The following is a 14,312-nucleotide window of genomic DNA, read 5'->3' on the forward strand; positions in this document are numbered from 1 at the left end:
TTTAAAATAAATGCCATTTCCCGCTCCCCCGTCTCAATCTGGTGTTTTCTTGCAGGAACGTTCACTGTATCCCCACCGTAACCGCTGCAAGCCAAAAGCACGCAGATTATGGTTGCACTTCCCGCGATTCTTGCTGCTCTTGCAGCCCGAGCTCGGCTCCATCTGGTGTTAAAATGCCCACCTTAACCGCTGCAACTGCCAAACGCCTACTGTACCGGCAACCAGAGGCTTCCCGCTTCCCCTGCTCACTAAAAACTGCTCCCGAAAATCACAATGATGACGTGGGCGGTCACGTGGAGAAGGGTGGGCGGGCCTTGCCATGGTCCGTTCCTCGGATGGGAACTAGACACTACCCTTCGGGAGGGGCTGGCCCTCTGCTCTGGGAGCAACCCATGCGTGCACTGTCGCAACTTGTCACCAGTTGCTCCCGTGCTGCACTTTGCTGCCAGTGCCACCCCGGCGCCTTTTCCTCGGCTTTGCCCCCCCATGTTCTCGGACTTTACCCACGGGACGCGGCGGGTGCAATGGGATGTGCCAGCTGACTGCGTGTGAGGGCTGTCCCCGCACAAGGCGCCTTAGAGGTAGGTCCGGGGGCTTTCTCGCGTGTCACATTGGGATGCTGGGGTTGGGAATGGGGGCGTGGGGCTGGTGAGAGGGGATGTCTGGCAGGTGACGGTGTTTTTGAGCCGTTCTGTCTACTGCAACCAGAACCGATGACCTCCCCACTCCGCCACCCTGGTCTCCGGGGCTGTGGAAAATGCTGGTGTACGTTATGTTGCACGTTATGTATAAAGTTACTGTACATCCTCACATGTGACCCGGCTCCCCTCAACACTGTGCCGTGTATGGAATCTGCAGCGCCTGGCAAGCGGGCCATTACCTGCACAGCCAGTCATTGGCCCAGAGGAGTACGATTGATATTACATGACATGATAAACTCTCAAACTCACACACGCTTTACTTCCGGCACCTCGGACTTTCCATGCACGCACTGAGCCGCAGTTCAGCACACGTTCGTGCTCTGGGCGGGTTTGTGTCTTCTTGTGCACAACTAGTTTGTCCCATTGAAACAGGACGTTTGTTTATGGCCCCGCCTGTCTGTTCTCTACTTTTTCGTACAGAATCTGAAACGTGGTCTCCGTTGGGCGACATGTCAGTTGCTGAACCTTTGCCAAGGAAACTTGGAAACACATTTTCCGTTCTGCTCGACCGCTTGTTGCCCCATGGGGCATGCAATAAAGTGCATTCCTGTCTCATGTCATTCCGGTTGAGGCAGTAACACGAAGACCATTGATCAATCACATATATTTAAGATTTCTCTATTCTTTAAAAAAAAAAAAAGTGTTTGCGAGCTTCTCCCCCTCAGCATCCTCTTCTGAGGGAACGGGGGTCTCTATTTCTTGATGGAGGGCCTCTGCTTTTGCTGCACCAAGTTGAAGCACAGCCCTCTACGGCAGGTGCCTTAACCCACCGAGCTATATCATCAGCTTTTATGGTAGGCGGATCTAGGAAACGAGGACGGGTATTTTAGGTTTCTGGACTCTTCTACAGTATTCTGGCGATTTTCCTGAAACGCCCACAGTGCGCCTGAGTCAGAAGCCCCCGGGGAAGGGGACCAGAGCAAGGGGGTTCCCACGGGCTACACTGCTGCGTGGACCGTGCAAACAGTACACCTTGTAACGATGACTAATTTCTACCTTCAATAGGAGAAACTAGATGCGAAAACAAAATCCGACTGGGCTTAACCCAAGTGAAACCGCTCAGGCGATGCACAAACCATGAGCGATTTCATTGTTGTTCCGTCTGAGTGTTGCTGCAGCATGACCCCCGGCGGGGACACGCTCCGCTCCACCCTCTTCGGTCTACTGCTTGGAAGCCGCCCCTCTCAGCTCACCCTCATGACGGTGTATCTTGCCCTCTGCATCCCGCAAGTGATCAGAACACGTCCATAGACTTCAACGGGATCCCGCCACAGCAAACATGCGCCCGCTCTCTAAAACAGTTCCCCTACAACGACTCCACTAGAATGGGCCAACCCTCCCCCAAAACAAGCCCCCTTCAATGACTTCAGTGGGAACCCCATCCCCGCAAACATGGTCCCCCTCTTTCAAAATCGGTTCCTCTTCAAACACTTCAAAGCAATTACAACTCTCCCAAAACGGACCCAGCAGTTACTTCAATGAGTCCCCCAACTTTGCAAACTTACCCTTCGCTCCCAAAAACTGCCCTCCTCTAATGATTCTGAATTACCACCCTACCCCAAAACTTCCATCTTCAATAACTTCAGGGAGTTCCTCGCCTCTGTAAACATGGACGCACTCCCAAAAGCTGCCCACCCCTCCCCGAGAAACTTCAATGGAATACCACCACCCCCAAACTGCCCCTGCAATAACTTTAGTGGTGCCCCCACCTTGGCAAACATCCACTATTCTCCAAAAACGTCCACCAGTGACAGCCCCACTTTTGCAAAACATGCACCTACTTGCCCAAAAACGAATCCCCGCCAGTCTTCAATGACTTCAATGGGGTTACCACCCTGGCAACCCCCTTCCAATGATTTCTTGGAAACCCCCATCCTTGCAAACCCACGCCACAATTTTAAAAGTGATACCCCTTCAATGACTTAAATGGGAACACCAAATTTCCACTTACTTCAGTGAATCACCCGCCCACCCCCCAAAGTTCCAAATTCACCCTTCTTGAAAAGCGAACAGTTTGAAAGGTAGAGGAAGGCCATGGATAGCCAATAGCAACGCCCGCTTATTTGATTCTCTCGGGTGCCCTGGTGGGTTTTGTACAATAAGTATGTTACTTGCTTGTATAGTGCTTCAAACAACTGTCACGCCGCTTTAAAGCGCTGAGGGTGAAGAGGGGGAAGTCGGAGAGTCTGCACTGGGAAGGGATCCCTAAAGACACAGTTCTATGGGGCAACAATAACAGCAACATACATTTTCATTATTTGTACCATCATTTTAATAACATAAAATGCTATTACTGAATAATTCTGTCTTCCATGTATACATAAGAATGAAAATAGAAGTGTTTGTGTGCGTGTGTGTAGAGAGATTAGGCTTTATGTTTATTTAGAATATGCTGTTATTTAAACCACATCACTTGAAATATTGAAATTATTATTACACTCATTATGATGATTGTTAATTGCATTTTATATACAGCAAACACCAGCAAAGTTATGGTGGGTCTTAAAAGGCTTCAAAAAAGCCTTTCACCTGAAATGTAAAAGTAGAAGAATCCGTCTGCGCCAAGTCACACATTCCACAGCGCCACCTAGTTACCATCACTGGAAGTTCACCTCCAGTTCAGAGCCACATCAGCAAGGCATTGTGTGTATGCAAATTAGACCAAATGCAAGCCTTCTGCTCCAGAAAATTGCCTTTGTCTTAAGGGCAGTGCAACTTTGTACATGGCTTACTCAACCCTCTTGAACAGGGCCTCCTACTCACAAATCTACTCCTATCTAAGGGCGTGGTTCATGGAAAAGTATGCATGTATCATGCAATACTGCGTGCCAAGCATGATCCTGCCCAGAAGTTGCACTGCATCCTCCACGTATTCATGGAATACCTCACGCAAATTAACCGTATATGCAAGTAGCGGCCGGCACGCCCCCGTCACGCAAAGCCAAACAGCCAGCAACTGCTACAGTTGCGTGCTCCCCAGACGCGCGTACATGCACCCTGTAAACAATGTGTGGGGTCTCCCGCAAGCAGACCTGCACATTGGGGATGCTGCGCTGGGTCCCTTGCAGCTGTCCCCTGCACCCCGACAACATGCGTAAGATTAATCGTAATCCGGTTATAAATCATGAAAATCTGCATGCGAACCCCGGTACCTCCACCCCGCTACGTTGCGTACACTCACCACTAACTACGATCAGAACCCCGTCTGTGTGCACGGATCCCTAAATCCGACATACAAACTCACCTCAAATTGTGAATACTCCACGCAAGTCTGTATCCCTGCTTTCAGGTGGCAGAGAGATTTAGGGATTTGCACAGGCATTTCGCAGGCAGGAGGTTGGGCTGTCACATCCATGAATACGCTTTGTTGTGCGCCTGCCATGTACTGCCTGCATGCCGTCCCTTGTAATGCCAACTTTTTGGCGTGTTGTGCCCCATTTTCTGTGTTCCAGCCTCTGTGTACGCCTCGCACACGCCCTGAGTGGTCTCTCGCGCAAGGCAGTCGGCCGCTGGCAGAGACGCGCAGAGCATGCTGGTAATCCACGCAAATCGGCAAAATATCCCACGCAGTCGATTCCAGGAATTGAAGGACGGGATTCTGCATGCATTTTGTCACGCAAATCCAGTATTTTCAGTGCAAATAATTCCATGAGTCTGGCCCTTAAATCTCATTCTCTTCTTCCCCACCCCAATCTGGTTTCTGCACTGCCCATGCAACTGAACCTGCTCTCCTCCATTTCACTAGATCCCTGCTTGTTGCACGTCACACTAAATCTTTATCTGTTCTCATACTTCTCGATCTGTCAACAGCCTTTGATACTGTCGACCACCCTACTTTTACTTTCCTCACTTTCCTCACTAAGCCTATCTACTGTTATCATTCAGTGGTTTCGATCTTATCTTTCCAACCATTCCTTCTCTGTATCCTGGGCCGGGCACACCTCCCTTCCCCAACATCTCCAATACGTGGTCCCTCAAGGTTCAGTGCTGGGTCCTTTACTCTTCTTTACACTATTCCGTTATTCTCGATCATTGAATCAGTCAATCTTTCCTCTTATTTCTATGCAGACGATTCACAAATATTTTTCACCTTCTCGACATTTTCTGATTCCCTTCATTCCTATGTTTCATCCTGGATTTCTGCTGTCCAATCCTGGATGCATTCCGCTTTCTTCATCTCAATCCCTCAAAAATGGAGATCCTCTACCCTATTTCTCCCCCTCTTCCCAGACCTCCTTCTGATATCGGCTTTCCCTTCCTCTTTTACCTTTTTTGTCTTCTGTTGGGGTCATTTTTTATTTCACTATCCTTTGCTTCACGTATACCTCTGACTGCCTGCAGTTGTTGCATTCTTCTCTTAAATGTATGTAAAATTCACCACTACGTTTCCTTTCATGCTGCTAAATGTATTACCTGACTTAACTACTTCTGCTTTACTCTTAGTTCTACCCTCCTCCCATCTCACTCCTCTTACTTCAGTATTTAACGCTGCTAATCGGCTTCTCTTTCGACTCAATCCTCTATCAGGTCATCTCTTAGCTCTGCCGTCTTCCTTCCTTCTGTCTCTCGCCGCCTCTTTCACTTTCTTTGTATTGTTTTCAAGTGCTACCATGGCCTTGCCCCTCTCTGTCTCACTTCTCTCATCTCACCTTATTCTCCTTCACCCTCTCTCCGCTGTCAACACCATCATCTTGTCCACACCCTGAAACGGCCCTGTGTGTCCTCGCATTTTCCCTCTTTCTCTTCTTGCTGCCAAGTCCTGGAATGCTCTTCCACCTGATAGCCGTGCACCCCCCCTCCCTTCACATATGCTTCTCCCGCTTAAAAGAGCATCTTCTTTCTTCTCTCACCCCCTTAAATCTTCTGTTATGAAATTGTTTTCTACCACTGGCTGATTTGTTGTACCACTTTTGTTCTTTATGTACAGCGACTTTGACGAAAGCGCTCTATTAATTAAAATAATGTACGCATCCCAAGACAGATATGTCTCAAGAGTGCAGACTCCTATATACGAGGCCTCACCCGTATTGGGAATCATCAGTGTAGTATAGTCTGGCTGGCTTATGCAGTCTTGATAAATATCAGTCTTGGGTTGATTAACCAATGCACAAAGAAGCACTGCAGTGTAAGAGAAATGCAATTTTCTGGAGCACAAGGCTTGCTTTTGGCCAATTTACATACCCACATGGCCGTGCTGGTGTGGCCCTGAACTGGAGGTGAACTGCCAATGATGGTTACTAGGTGGCGCTGTGGCATGTGTGACTCAGCTGAAATGATGTGCAATAAGCCGTTTGAGCCCCGTCACACATGTAACAGTCGGAATATCCAGGAGCCGTCTCTGGAAGAAGTTCATCCTCAGTTCAGAGCCCCACAAGGAAAAACATTGTGGTATGCAAATTAGCACATGCACACAGTGCTCATAACTGAGTAATAATGATACTTGAAGTATAGGAGGATTTATTTCTTGTCAATCTAGCACATATTTTATGACTATGAAATACTGGTGTGTTAAAAATCCTATCATTGTTCTAATTGTATATTTTGTAATACCGTAACATAACATTGACTTATATAACTTGTGACGCGTTCTTCATTGAGTCCGACAGCCAGGAGTGAAAAAGGAAAGTTTGACGCCATCTCTGCGTCACGCTCTGCTATGTGGGCGGGTCCGAGAAGTACGCCTGTGCGTAGGAGTTTAGTAATGCCGAGTTCCAAAGTGAAACCTAGTTTTGGAAAGTTGCACCAGCAAAGCAAACGGCAGCATTCACACAGACCAGGCGGGCTAATCATTAACTCTTGAGAAATGCAATCTGCCTTTATTTGCTTCTAGGCCTTGTTTCCTTTTGGGCAGCCATTGAAACGCAGAAGGACTGCACATGCCCTAGTGGCCAGCACGTGCGTCTGCGTATGGGTAGCTCCCCGCCATGGGAGGCCAGCAGGCAGCAGGTGCTGCCATAACTCCGTTCAGGGGCGTTAATTGCTTTGACCTGGGGTACATGAAAGGCTGAGGTGCTGAACCTTGACCTTCCGGTTTTCACAAAGCACTGCTGCAGGAGACACATTGACCAACTTAACTATCTCACAGAGGATAGGACTGTACTTATTCATATTTATGACCCGGGAAGCTCTGCTTGTGGTACATCTGCCTGCCCTCTGCAGGGGCCACTGGGCAGCAGCATCTGCGCCTCCGAGGTTTTCCCGCTCAAACTGGAAAGCCAACAGTGGGCTCGCTTAACTCTCCTGCTTACCATCTCATTCTCTTCACACACGGCTTGTTCAATTGGGGCTTTATACAGCGCTAACATGGGGCATTACTGGCGCTTCTGAGCGCTTTGAGACAGCACAGTACACTGAACACGCCTGAGAGACGCTCATGGAATGTGGCCTGGAATGCTAGCAGACACACATATGGCGTTAGCCTAATGAAGATATCTCTGCAAGACCATGTGCTGCTTTTGGCTTTGTTTTAAAAAAAACAACCTGCACTGTTTGACTAACAAAGTGTTTCTAATTACAGCTCAAATAGACAAAAAGAGCAGGCCTTAGTGCACCACTGGGATTGTTTTTGGGTCCCGGGCCCTAAACCCCGAATTGCCTAGAACCCCCAAACGTAGGCCAGGACACGGGGAAGGGTAGTGGAAGTGGCCTCGCACACATGATGACATCACAGGAAGTGATATCACATGGCCTTTGACCTGGATGGCATCAGTTCCTCTTTAACCCTGGTGACCTCACCGGAAGTGGCTTGCGGGCATAAAAGAAAAGTACATAAATGTACCATTTTTAAAATACCAAATAGGTACTGAAGCAGATAAGAATATTTTAGACGGCAACCACATTCACATTTTAATAAGGGTGCTGCCTTCATATGCCATGGGTTGGCTCATGATATGATGGGCTTAGACTCACTAGAATCACCATAGCCCGAGGCACTGCCATAGATATGCTACATCAGCAGGGCACGGCCAGTTACTTGCCAGTTATAGCTGCACGTCAGGTATTGTCATTCTATCATAAGTGGAGTTCCTACATTGCCACTTGCTGCGATATTACAGTATCCAAAAATCTAGTAGCTGCAAGTAACCAACATTGCGCAGGAGCACTAATGCTTTGATTCATGATAATGATTTGTTATTTTTAAAGTGCTTTCACCATTGCACTATGCATAGCATATATTTAAATCCAATTATCATTCTAACTGAAGTTGGAACTCATTTAGCAACCTCGGAAGAATGAAAGGCTGAGTTGGCCTCCAGGGAGTCAAAACTGCAACCTGCAGATCGCATATAGATCACAGCAGCGATCACTCAACCCGCTGAGCTATTTTACCACTTTTCTATTTAAACTGCAATGCCACAATAAGAAAACGCATCAAAGCTGGCTGCACAATGTAGGCTAGACACATAATAACACTTATGTTTGCTGTAGCCTTAATGATGTTCATTAAAAAATTCCATGCCACAGTAAGACATGCATAGATGAGATGCACCAAACTGACAATCTAACCACGTAAAACCACGTATGCTTACTTTATCATAGATGCCCAGAAAAATATAGCATGCTACAGTAAGGAAAGGCTGGACTGGCTGCACCCAAATGACAGCGTAGCAAGGTAATTACACTTAACATGATTGCTTGACCAGCGATATCAAGGCACAGTAAGAAACTGCTAGTCTATTTACTCTACAATGCTAGTCTATCCAGGTAATAACACTTATGATGCTTACTTCATTATTTATGCCCAGAAAATATGCCATGGCACAGTAAGAAAAGGCTATATTGGCTGTACCCAAATGCCAGGTAATGTCACTTACTTTATTACAGATGCCCAGTAAAAATGTCATGCCACAGTAAGAAATGACTAGACTGACTATACCAAAAAATGCCAGTCTAGCCACAAATTCATATCATGGCTGCTATATCATTGTCGACCTCTATGTAATAGCGCTCCCATCTCGTGCTCCGGTAATAAGTGAACAAATCGATTACTGATAATAGATATATATATATTTTTTTTAAAGACTGATTTAGAAAGACCGCTCCGAGCAGTCTTTCTAAATCGGACTGTCCATGCGATGCACATGAGTCCGTGCAGGGTCTGATAGGAACAGCGGCACCCAGAGGAGTCACTGGAGACCGAGTTGAGTGTATGGGTGACTGACAGTTGGTTTGGTTGTGTGTGTGTGTGTGTGTAAAAGTAATGTTTGTGAAGGGGAGGGGCAGGTGGTAAATGTAACTGGTTGCTTGTGTGAATGTGGTGTGATGTTTTCAGTGTGTATGCTTGTGGCGAAATGAAGCAAGGTGTGGGGGAGAAAAGAGAAAGTAGGGCTCTTGAGATAGACCCCACCCCCCGAATTCATACTATTCGGCTTTTTATGGGTTTTCATAAACAACCAAAATATTTTTTTTTTATGTGCAGTCTTCAAAATGCAGAAAAAGTACATGGAACGCTTGTGCCCCACCATTCCCACACTTCCCCTCTTCCTCCCACTCCCTGTTCCAACCCCCCAAACCACCTCCTCGGTCCATTATTCCCTCACCATCCATCTTGCTCGTCCCAGTACTTATGTATGAGGCGCAAGGCGCTTCATAGTCAAGTACTGGGATGAGGGAGGGGGATCTAGGAGTAATAAAGATTACTGGTAAGTCGCATATTTAACACAAGCACACACATTCCCTCACACAAGCACGCCCAGACACCAAACATGCCCTCATTCACACACATTACATAATATGCACTCTCACACACACATACGCTTTAAAAAATATTTCCAAGCCAGAATGGAAATAATGTATTTTTGAAGTCGGAGAGTTCAAAATGAAATACTTTATTTTTGAAAAACTGAGCCATAGAGGGGTCGCATTGGGATTGCCTACGGGCGCATTGCCAGCCCTAGCAACCCCAAAATGGCGTCCCTGGCAGGACACCCGGGAGGCCCTGAAGCCAAGCAAGTAAAGGTGGCTTCAATTTGTACATTCCGATCTGGGCCCACTGCCGCAGTGACCCGCACCCTTTTCCATTTCTCGTGTTGCTCCTCTTATGTGAGAAGCGGGGAGGGGGAATATTAACCCAGTGCTGGGCTCTTCCGGGAACGCTCTGCGTGTAGCGCTGCTTTCACGCGCAACTATGTAGCATGCTCTAAGCTGCTGGCAGACAGGAAGCCCTGTTTAGTCAACACCTACAGGTATGCCTTTTGGTCTGAAGACTGTTTTGACGGACTGAGCACCATTTACATGCAGCGTGGCGGTCGCTATTCCTGCCCAGGCGCCTGCTGGTCTCCCATTTGGGGAGCAAGTGATTCATACATCAGAAGGTAAACCAGGAGTGGCAAATCCTCTGGAGTCTTAAAGGGGTGCAGTTTGCCCAGGGCAACACATAACAGGCCTGATTCTCAGAGATGTGCACTGGGGCAAGCGAGGAGGGACTGCGAGATGCTTTTGCGAATTCACCCTATTAATAGAACGGAGGAATCGTCTCCTCTTGCGACATCCGGACAAGCCCACCATTGAGTATTTGCCCCAAAATGTGCTTGGACTGAAGATGGAATGTTAAACGTACCCAGTCTTAGAATCGGTGGGTTTGCGACGCGTTCTGTAGTGATTTCCAAATCGGTGACCTTTTGATATTATGAAATGTACATATTAAGTGCATGTCGAGTTTAAGGCTCGGCCTAACTTCTTAATTATGACTACTACCGCCTCCGAGTCTGCCACGACACGTGAACAACTGTTCCCCACCCTTTTCATGTCTATTGGATGTTTTAAGTTCCTTGTTTCTTAACAGATTGTTTCAGTGTTTTCTTTTCCTTGTATGTATCCTGTTCAACCCTTCTCGGGGTCACTGGGCTAATGTGAGAGCGGTGACAGCGCCATTTATCCGAGTTCCGCCCCCCCCCCCCGGCCCCTCCCGCGGCGAGCGTCATTGCCATCCATTGCAGCTTTATATCCAGTTGAACAGTGAGCATATCAGGGGGTAGAATGCGAAAGTTAACATGCCTAATTGGGTCCTGGTGAAACAGTCCCAACACTGCCTGCATTCTTTGCCTGATGCATGACAATAGCCCCGCTGTGCATTTCCTGTTCTTCAGGTCCCGGGGACGCGCGCGCGGAGGGAATGCGTGCTGCAGTCAGTAGTTTTATCTTCCCCATCTGAAGACTGACAACAAAAACCGCCCTTTGAAATCCCCTACTAAATTTAGACGCCAGCCGCCTTCCTTCCCTTGTGTTATCCGAGACGGGCCTTAACATGGATGTCTGTTTCTGCTGCTGTGGGGGGGCCGGCGATGGCTGGCACCCCTGCTGTGATGATGAGCGCCATCCACAAAGGTCCGCACGCAGCACCCCTGCGCGACAAGGCACCCGATTCATGTTCACTGTGGGGTGGACTAAAGTTGCACAACGCACAGAGTGCTCTAACCATGTCGTGTGGTATTTTGGGGCGCTATGTTTTGGAATATTTCATGCATCCTCTTTCATAACAATGTGTAAATAATGTAGCTTTTTCTGTGTTTTTTAAATGTATTTATTATTATTTTTTTAATTGTGCTCTAAAATGCCCAACTGCAGCGTTTGCCCTCCTAAAAAGTACGCACAGAATGCAGATCCACCTTGCCCTCCGCTAATCAAATCTATTTCCTAAGCACTGGCGCAGCACCAGACGCACCCACCAGCAAGAATGAGCGCTGCGCAACAATTATGCAGACATGCTGTGCCATATTTTATTAGGCTGTGCTGCTATGCACTGTTTAGCTATATAACCTAATGTGCCGTCTTGTGCTATGTGTAATGTTGTGCCAAACAGTTTTTCCAAATGAAATGCATTTTATATTTGTTTGATTTTATTGCTCGGCATTTTGATGTAATATGCATATCTAAGCAGGGATACAAGATGACAACATTATTGTACGTATTGTTACACTTTTGATTTGTTTTCTAAAGGTGTATATTAAACCGTAAACAAAAACAATAATGTTGTGCTATGGTATTTTATTTTGTGTTGTGATTTTCTGTTTTATGTTGTGCTGGGCTATGTTACTGTGTGCTGTGTTATGTTTTGCTATAATCTGCTACGTTACTGTGTACCATTCTATTTTTGTTATGCTATTTAATGTTTTGCTAATATGCAAATATTTTATGTTTTATAACCATGCACTATGCTGTGATATGTGTTTTAAAAAAGTTATGCCATGTTGTGTAATACTAGTGAAGGCAAGCCCCTGCACGCTCACACGAGAAACAATACAACCTACTAGGGGAAAAAGGCCCAAGACACCGCTTGTAAGGATGACTAGATTTCTACAAAATAGTAGTACGTTCTGCCAAATTAGGGGTGTGCAGTAGGCGAAAAGGGCACCTGGCATGTATGTAGGCATGTGTGTAGTCATTACCTGCAAGGTTGGTTGGCACGGCACTTTACATGGGTGGCCCACTCCATAGGGGAGGCTAGGCCATTGGTCCCAGCCTTCCTGTCCATCTCCATCTACATGACTGCTTCTGGGCTCATCTGCAGTACAGCAGGGACTAATAAGATGCTATTCTATCACTGGAACATTGTTATGTTATCTGTACTTGTAAAGCGCACATTCGCCAAAGCATCTTTATCACGAAAAAGGAGATGAACCAGGATTTGGGAACTGAGAGAGAGAGAGCCATTTAGAATAAGTAACTAAGTGCGCACTGAAAGACAAAATGATTGCTTGTGGCGCAAAGAGTAAGGGGGATATAATTCCACAGTTTGGCGACTGCCACTGAAAAGGATCGGCCACCCACCTGCTCAAAGTGGTAACGAGGAACCGAGAGAAGGCAGGCATCCTTAGAGCAACGCACACGAGGCGGTAAGTAGAGCTGGAGTTTTTCCTGCAAATATTCTGCTCCGTGCCGTAGAAGGTGCAGTGGACTATGACAAGTGATTTGAACTGTACTTGTTGAAGAGTAGGAAGCCAATGAAGCGAGCAGAGAACTGTTGAGATAGGGAAGCCATAAGAAGTGCCTATGCAAATCCGGGCCGCATAGTTCGGAGGAAGCTGTAATTGTTGAAGTAGATATAGGGGCTGAGCAAGACAAAGAGAATTACAATTGTCTTAGCGGCTAAGAACCAAAGAAGCTGTCACCACAGGTCTGAGCTGGGCCGAGAGAAAGGGTAGAACTTTGCGTAAGACTCAAGTTGGAAGAACCCAGGCCTGCAGATGGCACTTATCTGGGCACAGGTGGACAGCGAGGAAGAGAACTTGAAACCCAGATTCTTCACCTCATGCACAGGCGTGGCACAGGGACCCAGCTCCGCAGGCCAGAAGGCTGAGGACCAGGCTAGGGCAGAAGCATAAGAGAGTTTGCGCCATGAGGTGGGTACACCACCAGGACCTCTGTCTTGTCCCCTTTAAGATTCAGCCAGTTATCGCCCATCCATCTGCCCACCGCTAACTGCCAACTCCTAAGCTGAGACGTTGTGCCCTGCTGAGTAGAATCAAGTCGGACGATGATTTGAGTATTATCGGCATAGGAGTAACACCTCAGGCAGTGGGAGCAGATGAGCAAGAAAAGGCTGGATACAGATGTTAAAAAGTGCTTGGGACAAGGTGGAGTCCTGGGGGACCCCACAGAGTAGAGAAGAGGCTGCAGAGAGAAACGAAGAGAGTGCTAGTGTCTGACTATGGTCCGTCAAAGAGGCGAACCAGGCAAGGAGCTGACTTGAGAGGCCGGCAAGGGCGAGGTGGTAGAGCAGCACCTGGCAGACACAGATATGGGCCCAGAGGAAGGGCCGAGGTCATAGTAACTTGCATACTTCATTCATTCACAGATGCGCCAGCAACCTCCCAAGGTCTTCCACCCTCGTTTTGGGCTATAATTTCATCCCTCCCCAGCACCTCGCAGCACAAATCGCGTGACCCAAATTTAAAGGCAAGATAGCCTTGCTTTCTAATCTTTTTGATCAATCGGGGGGTCTATCAGCTTTATGGTCGGTGGTTTGGGCCTGGCTGGCACTGTATGTGGGGGTCTTGGGATCAAAGCATAGGAGGGCTGTAGCTGAGACACAGGGGTGTTGGGGCTGAGGGGCCATGCTATCTGTATCGTGGGATGTTAACTGCCAAGAGGCGCACTGCCCCCTTCTAGTGGCCTTGCGGAGCACATTCTCCCCAGAATGCGAAGGCCTACAGCCTCTGAGACAATGAAGGGCTTGTAACTCCCCAAAGCACACTCGTGGTGTGGGTTCTGTTTGTACTAATAATGCAGGCCTAATACTAACACATTTGGTGCTTTTGCTGCGCTTGGGCCTACATTCCAAAATGGCTGCCAATAACTAAGATGGCGTTTACACTTGCTTTTACTATGTAGAGCCTAATGCATGCACTACACGATGGAAAGTATATTCCTCAGGAGGATGGGTTGAACAAATAATGAACTGCAAGGCAGAGGCAGTATGCACTGCGCCAATAGAAGTGATAAAAAACACAGACGGAGTGTGCCGTGAGGAATGGAAAGAAAGAGCAAAATGTTTAACCTCAGTGGAAGATGAAGCAGGACCACTTACCCATAACCAAACTACATGCACCAACATTATGCTTTAGAAATAATGGTTCAGTAAAGCTTGGTAACAATGAAGGGTGCAGTGTT

The 14,312-nt window shown here is 47.4% G+C and overlaps 1 protein-coding gene across 1 annotated transcript in view; it reads left to right on the forward strand.

Moving 5' to 3' along the window:
• The first annotated feature begins 342 nt into the window (after window positions 1-342).
• Window positions 343-14,312, forward strand: part of RHBDF1 (rhomboid 5 homolog 1) — a 608,603-nt gene continuing 594,633 nt past the window's right edge. The window contains exon 1 of the mRNA XM_069647898.1: window positions 343-581. The gene's annotated coding sequence lies outside the window, so the exon portion shown is untranslated. The remainder of the gene's footprint in view (window positions 582-14,312) is intronic.

This window comes from Ambystoma mexicanum, chromosome 2q (assembly GCF_040938575.1).
Source record: "Ambystoma mexicanum isolate Mex_15411 chromosome 2q, UKY_AmexF1_1, whole genome shotgun sequence".
NCBI lineage: Eukaryota > Metazoa > Chordata > Amphibia > Caudata > Ambystomatidae > Ambystoma > Ambystoma mexicanum.